This window comes from Nicotiana tomentosiformis, chromosome 12 (assembly GCF_000390325.3).
Source record: "Nicotiana tomentosiformis chromosome 12, ASM39032v3, whole genome shotgun sequence".
Lineage (NCBI taxonomy): Eukaryota > Viridiplantae > Streptophyta > Magnoliopsida > Solanales > Solanaceae > Nicotiana > Nicotiana tomentosiformis.
In genome coordinates, this window is record NC_090823.1 from 11,157,146 (window position 1) to 11,168,118 (window position 10,973).

The window sequence follows — 10,973 nt, forward strand, 5'->3', positions numbered from 1 at the left end:
CCTGAGCTGGAGAAAAGGTGTGGATATTTACTCCGCATGTCTGACTCGGACTCCCAGATAGATGCCTCTACCGGCTGACCTCTCCATTGCACCCGAACTGAAGGATAACTCTTAGACTTCAACTGTCGAACCTGCCGGGCTAGAATAGCCACAGGCTCCTCCTCGTAAGTCAAATCTTTGTCCAATTGGACTGAGCTAAAATCTAACACATGGGACAGATCACCATGATATTTTCAGAGCATAGACACATGGAACACCGGATGAACCGATGATAAACTAGGTAGTAATACAAACCTGTAGGCTACTTCACCCACCCTTTCAAGAATTTCAAAGGGTCCGATATACCTAGGGCTCAACTTGCCCTTCTTTCCAAACCTCATTACACCTTTCATAGTTGAAATACGGAGCAATATTATTTCTCCAGCCATGAATGCAATACCACGAACTTTACGGTCGACATAACTCTTTTGCCTAGACTGAGCTGTGCGAAGTCGATCCTGAATAATCTTGACCTTATCCAAGGCATCCTGTACCAAATCGGTACCCAACAACCAAGCCTCTCCCGGTTCAAACCAATAAACTGGCGATCGACATCGCCTTCTGTATAATGACTCATATGGAGCCATCTGAATACTCAACTGGTAGCTATTATTATAAGCAAATTTCGCAAGTGGCAAGAAATGATCCCAAAAACCTCCAAAGTCTATAACACAAGCGCAGAGCATATCTTCCAATATCTGAATAGTGCGCTCTGACTGTCCGTCTGTCTGTGGATGAAATGCTGTACTCAACTCCACCCGCGTGCCTAACTCATGCTGTACAGCCCTCTAGAAATGTGAGGTAGATTGCGTACCTCGATCTGAAATAATAGATACGGGCACACCGTGAAGGCGGACAATCTCACGAATGTAAATTTCAGCTAACCTCTCTAAAGAATAGGTAGCTGCCACTGGAATGAAATGTGCTGACTTGGTCAACCTGTCCACAATGACCCAAACTGCGTCAAATTTTCTCTGAGTCCGTGGGAGCCCAACAACAAAATCCATAGTGATATGCTCCCACTTTCACTCAGGAATTTCTAACTTCTAAAGCAAACCACCAGGTCTCTGATGCTCGTACTTAACTTGCTGACAATTCAGACACCGAGATACATATGCAACTATATCCTTTTTCATTCTACTCCACCAATAATGTTGCCGCAAATCTTGATACATTTTGGCGGTACCTAGATGAATAGAATACTTGGAACTGTGTGCTTCTTCAAAAATTAATTCACGAAGCCCATCCACATTAGGCACACAAATACGACCTTGCATTTGTAGAACCCCATCTTCCCCCACAACAACTTGTTTGGCATCACCGTGCCGCACCGTGTCCTTAAGGACAAGTAAATGAGGATCATCATACTGCCTCTCTCTGATGCGCTCATATAAAGAAGACCGAGCGACTGTGCAAGCTAGAACCCGACTGGGTTCTGAAATATCTAACCTCATGAACTGATTAGCCAAAGTCTAAACATCTGCAGCTAATGGCCTCTCACCAACCGGAATATACGCAAGACTGCCCATACTCACAGCCTTTCTACTCAAAGCATCGGCCACCACATTGGCCTTTCCGGGGTGATACAAAATGGTGATATCACAGTCTTTCAACAACACCAACCATCTTCTCTGCCTCAAATTAAGATATTTTTATTTGAACAGATACTGAAGGCTACGATGATCAGTAAATACCTCACACGAGACACCGTAGAGGTAATGCCTCCAAATCTTTAGCGCATGAACAATGGCTGCCAATTCTAAGTCATGAACAGGATAATTCTTCTCGTGAACTTTCAACTGCCACGACGCATATGCAATTACCTTACCATCTTGCATTAATACTGCACCAAGCCCAATGTGAGATGCGTCACAATATACCATATACGATCCTGAACCTGTGGGTAATACCAATACTGGCGTCGTAGTCAAAGCGGTCTTGAGCTTCTGAAAGCTCATCTCACACTCGTCTGACCATCTGAATGGGACACCTTTCTGGGTCAATCTGGTCAATGGTCTTGCTATATATGAAAACCCTTCCACGAACCGACGATAATAACCTACTAAACCCAGGAAACTACGGATCTCTGTAACTGAAGTAGGTCTAGGCCAATTCTGACCAGCCTCAATCTTCTTAGGATCCACCTTTATGCCTTCTGCCAATACAACATGCCCCAAAAAGGCAACTGAGTCTAACCAAAACTCACATTTTGAAACCTTGGCATATAACTGATTATTCTTCAAGGTGTGAAGCACACTTCGAAGATGCTGCTCATGTTCCTCTCGACTGTTGGAGTAAATCAAGATATTATCAATGAATACAACCACAAAAGAATCCAAATAAGGCTTGAGCATCCGATTCATCAAATCCATAAATGCTGTTGGGGCATTTGTCAACCCAAATGACATCACTAGGAATTCGTAATGCCCATACCGAGTTCGAAAAGCTATTTTAGGGACATCAGATGCCCTAATCTTCAACTGATTGTAACTAGACCTCAAATCGATCTTCGAAAATACCTTGGCACCCTGAAGCCGATCAAATAAGTCATCAATTCTTGGCAGAGGATATTTGTTTTTGATAGTGGCCTTGTTCAACTGCCGATAGGCTATACACATCCGCATAAAGCCATCTTTCTTCTTTACAAATAATACTGGTGTACCCCAGGGTGAGACACTGGGTCTAATGAGTCCCTGATCAAGCAAGTCTTGTAACTGATCTTTCAATTCTTTCAACTCTGGCGGGGCCATACGGTATGGTGGAATAGAAATGGGCTGAGTGCCCGGAGCCAAATCAATACAGAAGTCAATATCTCTGTTGGGTGGCATCCCCGGCAGATCTGTAAGAAATACTTCTGGAAATTCACGAACAACTGGTACTGAGTCCATAGAAGGTACATCCGCACTGGGATCGCGAATATAAGCCAAATAGGCTAGACACCCTTTCTCTACCATACGCCGAGCTTTCATATAAGAAATAACTATGCTGGCAGAATGACCAGGAGTTCCTTTCCACTCTAACCGAGGTAACCCCGACATAGCTAGGGTCACTGTCTTGGCATGACAATCCAATATAGCATGATAAGGGGACAACTAATCCATGCCCAAGATGACATCGAAATCTACCATATCAAGAAGTAGAAGATCCACATTAGTCTCAAGATTACCAATAGTAACCACACACGAACGATAAATATGATCTACTACTACAGAGTCTTCCACCGATGTAGATACACACACAGAAGCACTCAGAGAATCACAAGGCACAACCAAATATAAAGCAAAATAGGAGGACACATAGGAATAAGTAGATCCTGGATCAAATAGAACTGAAGCATCTCTATGGCAAACTAGAATAATACCTGTGATCACAACATCAGATGACTCAGCCTCAGGCCTAGCTAGAAAAGCATAAAATCGGGGCTGGGCCCCACAACTCTGAATTGCATTCCTGGGACGGCCTCTGACTGGCTGGCCTCCACCTGTAACGGTCTGACCTCCAACTCTAATGGCCTGACCTCCACCTCTAATAGCCTAACCTCTACCTCTAGCTGCCTGACCCCTACCTCTAGCTGGCTGAGCAGGCGGTGAAGTAACCAGTGTCAGTATGATGGCACGAGAATCTTGCCGAGATCTGTTACTCGCCAATCTAGGGCAATACCTCATGATGTGACCAATGTTCCCACACTCATAGCACCCATCCTGATGCCGTGGCTACTGAAGCTGAAGCTGACCCAAATGGGCCGGATAACTGCTGTAGTAACTCTGGAGTGGTGGTGCACTGATATGAGCTGAATATGCATTGAATGCTGGCTGCCCAGAGTAAGGCATAATAGGAACGTGACTCCCTGAAGCACCGGGAGATACATGAAGTGCTGAATGAAATGGTCTGGGAGGATGACCCCTACCAAAATTATCTCTGCCTCCATACGAGGCACCACTGAAACCACCGAACTGACGAGGCCTCTTATCGGACCTCTGCCCTCTCTCCTGTGTAAGAACCATCTCGATCCTCCTTGCGACATTAGTAACCACCTGAAAAGAAATCTCACTTCCGGCCTCCTTGGCCATCTGAAGTCTGATAGGGTGAGTGAGTCCCTCAATAAACCTCCTCTCCCTCCCTCCCTCCGTAGGTAGTAAAAGGAGAGCATGACGGGCCAAATCCACAAAATGGGACTCATACTGAGTAACAGTCATACTGCCTTGCTGTAGACGCTCAAATTGCTTGCGGAATTCCTCTCTTAGTGTGATAGGGAGGAACTTTTCCAGAAATAGCTGAGAGAACTGCTCCCATGTAAGTGCAGGCGATCCGACTGGTCGGGTCAGTGTATAATCTCTCCACCACCTATTGGCAAAACCCGTCATCTGAAATACAACAAAATCAACCCCATTGGTCTCAACTATACCCATGTTCCGCAACACCCCATGTCAGCGTTCAAGATAATCCTGTGGGTCCTCAGAAAGTGTACCACTGAAGTGAACTGGAAAGAGCTTAGTGAACTTATCCAGTTTTAATAAGGCCTCAAAAGACATGGCGGGCCTATCATTGGTCTGTGCCGCAATAACTGGCTGAACTACCCCACTGACGGGGATGCTGGAGCTTGATTCTGGGGAGCTATCTGCTCCGGAGCGGGAGTAGTAGGAGTTTGTGCTCTTCCCCCAGCCTGTGAGACGGTTGGTGCCACTGGAAATGTACTATTTTGGACCACGCCCTCCATAAGACTTACCAAACGGACTAGAGCATCCTGAAGTACTGGAGTGGCTATGAATCCTTCCGGGACCTGAACCGGTCCAACTGGTACATTCTGAACTGGGACCTCCTCCTGAAGGTCCACCTGAGATTCTTCAATTGGTGCAGCTACTCGAGCTCTGGACTAAGCTCTATCTCGGCCTTTAGCACGACCTCGGCCTCGACCTCTACCCCTGGCCATAGTTTCCACTGGGGGTTCAGGTCCCTGTCCATCAGTAGAGGTATTACGTGTTCTCACCATCTGCGAGAGAATAAGAGTAGAATGGTTCAATCATCGATGATACAATAAAATCGCACGACAGAATAAGAAAGAAGTGATATTGTTCCTAAACTTCAAAGCCTCTAAGAGATAAGTACAGACGCCTCCGTACCGATCCTTCAGACTATACTAAGCTTGCTTGTGACTCGTAAGACCTATGTAACCTAGTGCTCTGATAACAACTGTCACGACCCGAAATTCCCTCATTTGGACCGTGATGGCGCCTAACATTTCACTTGCTTGGCAAGCAAACATTAGAATAATATTAACCAAATTTTATTTTTTTTAAAATTATTAATAATCAAGGAAACAAAAGCGGAAGTAAAGTTTGAAATATAGTGAAATAATTCATAAAAACAACGGTGTCTAAATACCATCCCAGAATTGGTGTCACAAGTGCACGAGCTTCTAGAATTAATACAAATAAAGGTCTGAATAAAATAAAGCTGTCTGAAAATAAGCACACAGCTAAAGTCAAATAGATGGGGACTTCAGAATTGCGGACGCCATGCAGTTATACCTCAAGTCTCCTCTGGTAGCTGAAATCCGAGCAAGTCTATGGTACACCGTTGGGACCAACTCCAAAATTTGCACAAGAAGTGCAGAGTGTAGTATCAGTACAACCGATCCCATGTACTGGTAAGTGCTGAGCCTAACCTCGACGAAGTAGTGACGAGGTTAAGGCGGTTCACTTACATTAACATGTAAGCAATATTAATAGCAACAAAAAATAATAGAAATAATTCAGGTAACTCATTTATAATAATTGAAGCCAACTCAACAGTCATAATTCATTATTATTTCAACCAATTCTGTTGCAGCGTGCAACCCGCTATCACAATATATTCACATTCAATTCTGTTGCAGCGTGCAACTCGCTCTCCCAATATATTCACATTCAATTCTGTTGCAGCGTGCATCCCGCTCTCTCAATATATTCCTTTTAATCAAGTCTGTCATATATTTATTTCAATCGAGTACATATATAGACTTTTAAATAAGTCTGTTGCGACATGCAATCCGATCCCCCAATATTGACTTTTAATAAGTCTGTTGCGGCGTGCAACCCGATCCTCCAATATGGACTATTTAATAAGTCTGTCATATATTTATTTCAATCAAGTATATATATAGACTTTTAAATAAGTCTGTTGCGGCGTGCAATCCGATCCCTTAATATTGACTTTTAATAACTCTGTTGCGGCGTGCAACCCGATCCTCCAATATGGACTTTTTAATAAGTCTGTTGCGACGTACAACCTGATCCCCCAATATTAACTTTTAATAAGTTTATTGCGGCGTGCAACCCGATCCTCCAATATGGACTTTTTAATAAGTCTATTGCGGCATGCAACCCGATCCTCCAATATATCCATTTCAATCAATTTTGTTGCGGCGTTCAACCCGATCCTCCAATATATCTATTTACCAATTCTTATAGAAGAAATTTCCCCAATAAATGCAACAATTAATATAAAATTATAAGATAACAAGCATACAATAATTATGATTTAATTATGAAACAAACAATGACAAATAGCAAATTATTATAGAAATCAGGGAGAAAATAGGCAGTTTAATATTTAATATGCTAAATGTCAAATAACAATTAAAACACATAATTCAAATAGCATGTAACAATTTAGCAGGAATTCAAGAATTAATATTTGACAAAGAATAGGAGAGAAACAATTATTATAATAATTAATTTATGATTTAAAATATTTTATGATTTTTCAAGTAAGCAGGCAAACAATTAATTTCACCACGTATAGACACTCGTCACCTCGCCTATACGTCATTCACATGCATTTCACATAACAAATAATTTAAGGGTTCTATTCCCTCAAGTCAAGGTTAACCACGACACTTACCTCGCTTTGCAAATTCCAATCAATTACTCGACCATATATTTTCCTTTTAAATTTGTCTCCAAAAGGTTCAAATCTATTCACAAACAATTCAATATACTCAATACGAATCATAGGAATTAATTCCATATGAATTTACAAATTTTTCGGATAAAAATCCGAAATTTATTAAAATATTCGGCAATGGGACCCACGCCTCAAACCTCGGAAAAACTTATGAAATTCGAACACCCATTCCGAGACGAGTTCAACCATACAAAAATTGTCCAATTCCGATATCAAATGGACCTTCAAATCTAAATTTTTCGTTTTTGGAAGATTTTAGAAAAATCTATTTTTTCTTCCATAAATTCACGGATTCATGATATAAAAGAGTATGGAATCATGAAATATAATCAATATAGGATAAGGAACACTTACCCCAATGCTACCCGTGAAAATCGCCCAAACTTTCGCTTTAACCGAGTTCAAAATGACCAAAATGAGTAAAAATGTCGGACTCTTCGATATATACGCTGCCCAGGCATTTCCGTACCTGCGGTGCCTGGGTTCGCACATGCGAGCTCGCATCTGTGAGAAAAATCTCGCTTCTGCGAAATGGGGCTGCCAGGCGAGGCCTCACACATGCGGAGGAAAAATGCGCACCTGCGCTGCCTTCGCTTCTGCGATAATTTGGTCAGCTTCTACGGACGCGCGGGCGCGTGCAGGTTTCCGCACCTGCCGACTTTTGCACAGCCACTCCTGGGTGCATTTGCGATCGAAGGCTCGCATCTGCGAGAAAAATCCACAGGTGCGATTACAGTAGAAGGAAAAATACAGATTTTGCTTAAGTTCAGTTCTTGATCCGATTTCAATATGTATCACTCTCGGGGTACTCGGGACCCTGTACGAATATACCAACAAGTCCAATAATATAATACGGACTTACTCGGGGTCTCGTATCAGGTCAAACAATGCTGAAATTACAATTCACACCCTGATTCAAACTTTGAGTTTTAAACTTTTCAATTGGCAAACCTCGTGCCAAAACATATTAAATGAATCCGGAATGACTTCAAATTTGGCACACAAGTCATAAATGACATAACGGAGCTGTTCAAATTTCTAGAATCGAATCCTGGCTATGATATCAAAAAGTCTACCCCGTGGTCAAACTTGAAAATCTTTAGCCTTTAAATTGCTAGTTCCGTTAAATGGTCATAACTTGAGCTAGGGACCTCCAAATTAAATTCTGGGCATACGCCCAAGTCCCAAATCACGATACGTAGCTATCGGAACTATCAAAATATTGATCCGGGTCCGTTTGCAAAAAATGTTGACCAAAGTCAACTCAGTTGAGTTTTTAAGCTCTATTTCACATTTTAATCCATTTTTCACATGAAAACTTTCCGGTAAATTTTTTGGACTGCGCATGCAAGTCGAGGAATGAAAAATGGTGCTTTTCGAGGTCTTAGAACACATAATTACTTATTAAATTTAAAGATGACATTTTGGGTCATCATAGTTTTGTTATAAGAAATATCAAATTATGGTGGATATCTACTCTTCTTCCATGACCTTCATCTCAAATGCTTAATGACATATTCAATGACATATTTTCTATGTTTAATGACATATTCAATGATATATTTTCTTCACCTTTCATGACTATATAAAGGCCTTGTAATAGATATGAAAATACACAATTGAAGAAGAAATAAAAATCTCTTCTCTCTTTCTCCATATATCTCTTAGCTTGTTTTTTCTTATTCCATATTGTTACTTTGAGTTATATTTTATAACACCTTATCAGCACGGAGTTCTAGCCAACAGAGTTGTTATGATGCGGCTAGTGCCGATAGCGTCATTTAATGTTAATAATATGGTAATAACGATGACGGTATAATGTGTACAACGCCATCATATATTCGGCTATCACAATTAGCCTTTTTGTAACGACCCGACCGGTCGTTTTGAGAGTAATAGCCTCGATCCCTTATTAACTGCTTTCCCCAAAATCGTTTTATGCTATTGTGACTTGCCGGGATGATTGGTTTTGAGTTTCGGGGTATTTTGGGACACTTAGTCCCTAAATGAGAGCTTAAGCCTTAGGATTTGGACCGTAGTCAGAACTATGTGAAGACGACTCTGGAATGGAATTCCGTCAGTTCCGTTAGCTCCGTTAGGTGATTTTGGGTTTAGGAACGCGTACGGATTGTGTTCTGGAGGTTCGTAGCTCATTTAGGCTTGAAATGGCGAAAGTCAAATTTTTGGAGTTTTGGGCCGGTAGTGGAATTTTTGATATCGGGGTCGTTTTCCGATTTCGGAAGTTGTAGTAGGTCCGTAATGTTGATTATGACTTGTGCGCACAATTTGAGGTCAATCAGACGTGATTTGATAGGTTTCGACATCAGTTGTAGAGTTTTGAAGTTTCAAGTTCTTTAAGTTTGAATTAGAGGGTGATTCATGATTTTAGCGTTGTTTGATGGGATTTGAGAGCTCGACTAAGTTCATATGGTGTTTTAGGATTGGTTGGTATGTTTGGTAGAGGTCCCCGGGGCATCGGGTGTGTTTTAGATGCTCAACGAGTCATCTTTGGACTTAGAGAAATGGCAGATTTCTGGTGTTTTATTGCAAAAAAATCCTTCATCGCGTTCGCGAGAGGTGCCTCGCGATCGCGTAGTGCATCTGGGAAAGGCAGCGAAGTTGTTCTTCACATTCGCGATGTTGTTCCCGCGTTCGCGAAGGTGTGGGACCTTAAGCCTACGCGTTCACGATATGGTCCTCGTGTTCGCGTAGAGGGACGAGGCAGAGGAAGCTTAGGGCATTAAGCCTACGCGTTCGCGAAGAGGTTTTCGCATTCATGAAGGGTCCGTCAGTGGAAGGTACGCGTTCGCGAAGGAGGAATTTTGGGCCAGTGGAAGATTGTTCATCGCGTTCGCGATCGTGATGTCGCGTTCGCGAAGAAGAACGCACCTGGGCAGAATTTAAGGTTCAAATACGAGGGTTGAGTTCATAACACAAAAATTTGATTGAGAGCTCGGTAGAAGGCAAAATTTGGAGATATTTTCGGAGGAAGTTTTTGGGTAATGATTCCTAACTCCTTTATGGTTATATTCCACTAATCTATGGTTAATTTCATCATTTAATTTTGGATTTGGGGTGAAAAATTGAGAAAGATTCTTAAGCCGAATTTTGGGGTTTTGATCGAGATTTTGGTATTGGATTTGAGCAATTTTGGTACGAGTAAATTCTCTCTGTACTGCATATTCATTTGAAACTACGGAACGGTATCCCGAGAGATTTTTTCACTGTGTTTACCTTGTTTTGAGCCTTGGGCTCCCTTAACTGTTAAATTTTCGAGAATTTCTCTAACTATGTTACCGTAAATTTCACTTATATCTTTTATTGTTTAATTTATTATATTTACTACGGTAGGGCCTTGACCTGACCTCATCACTACTCGACCGAGGTTAGGTTTGTCACTTACTGGGTACCATTGTGGTGTCCTCATGCCCTTCCCTGCACATGTTTTCGTGTGCAGATCCAGTTGCGAGCTATCAGCCTCGGGGTTAGTACGTGCTGCTGATTCTAGGAGATTTCAAGGTACATCTGCTTGCGTCCGCAGATCGTCGGATTCCCTTTCTACTCCCTCGCCTAGATACTTTCTTTATTATCCTCAGACTTTTGTATAGAGCTACATAGATTATAGCACCTTGTGACTTAGTGATATTCCGGGTCTTGGGAAATTGTTTTAGTATATTCTGAGTGGTACTACTCTTGGCTATTTATAATATGTTGTTTATCTTTAAAATGTTGTGTTTCTTTATATTTTTCGCAATATTAGGCTTACCTAGTCGTAAGGACTAGGTGCCATTACGACACCTTACAGAGGGATAATTTAGGGTCGTGACAAGTTGGTAACAGAGCACTAGGTTCGTAGGAGCCGCGAGTCACAAGCCGGTTTATTAGAGTCTCGCGGATTGGTGCGGAGACATCCGTACTTATCTTCGGGAGGCTATGTAACTGTTAAGAATAATCATATTTCTTGATTTCCTTATCGTGCGAGTTATTGA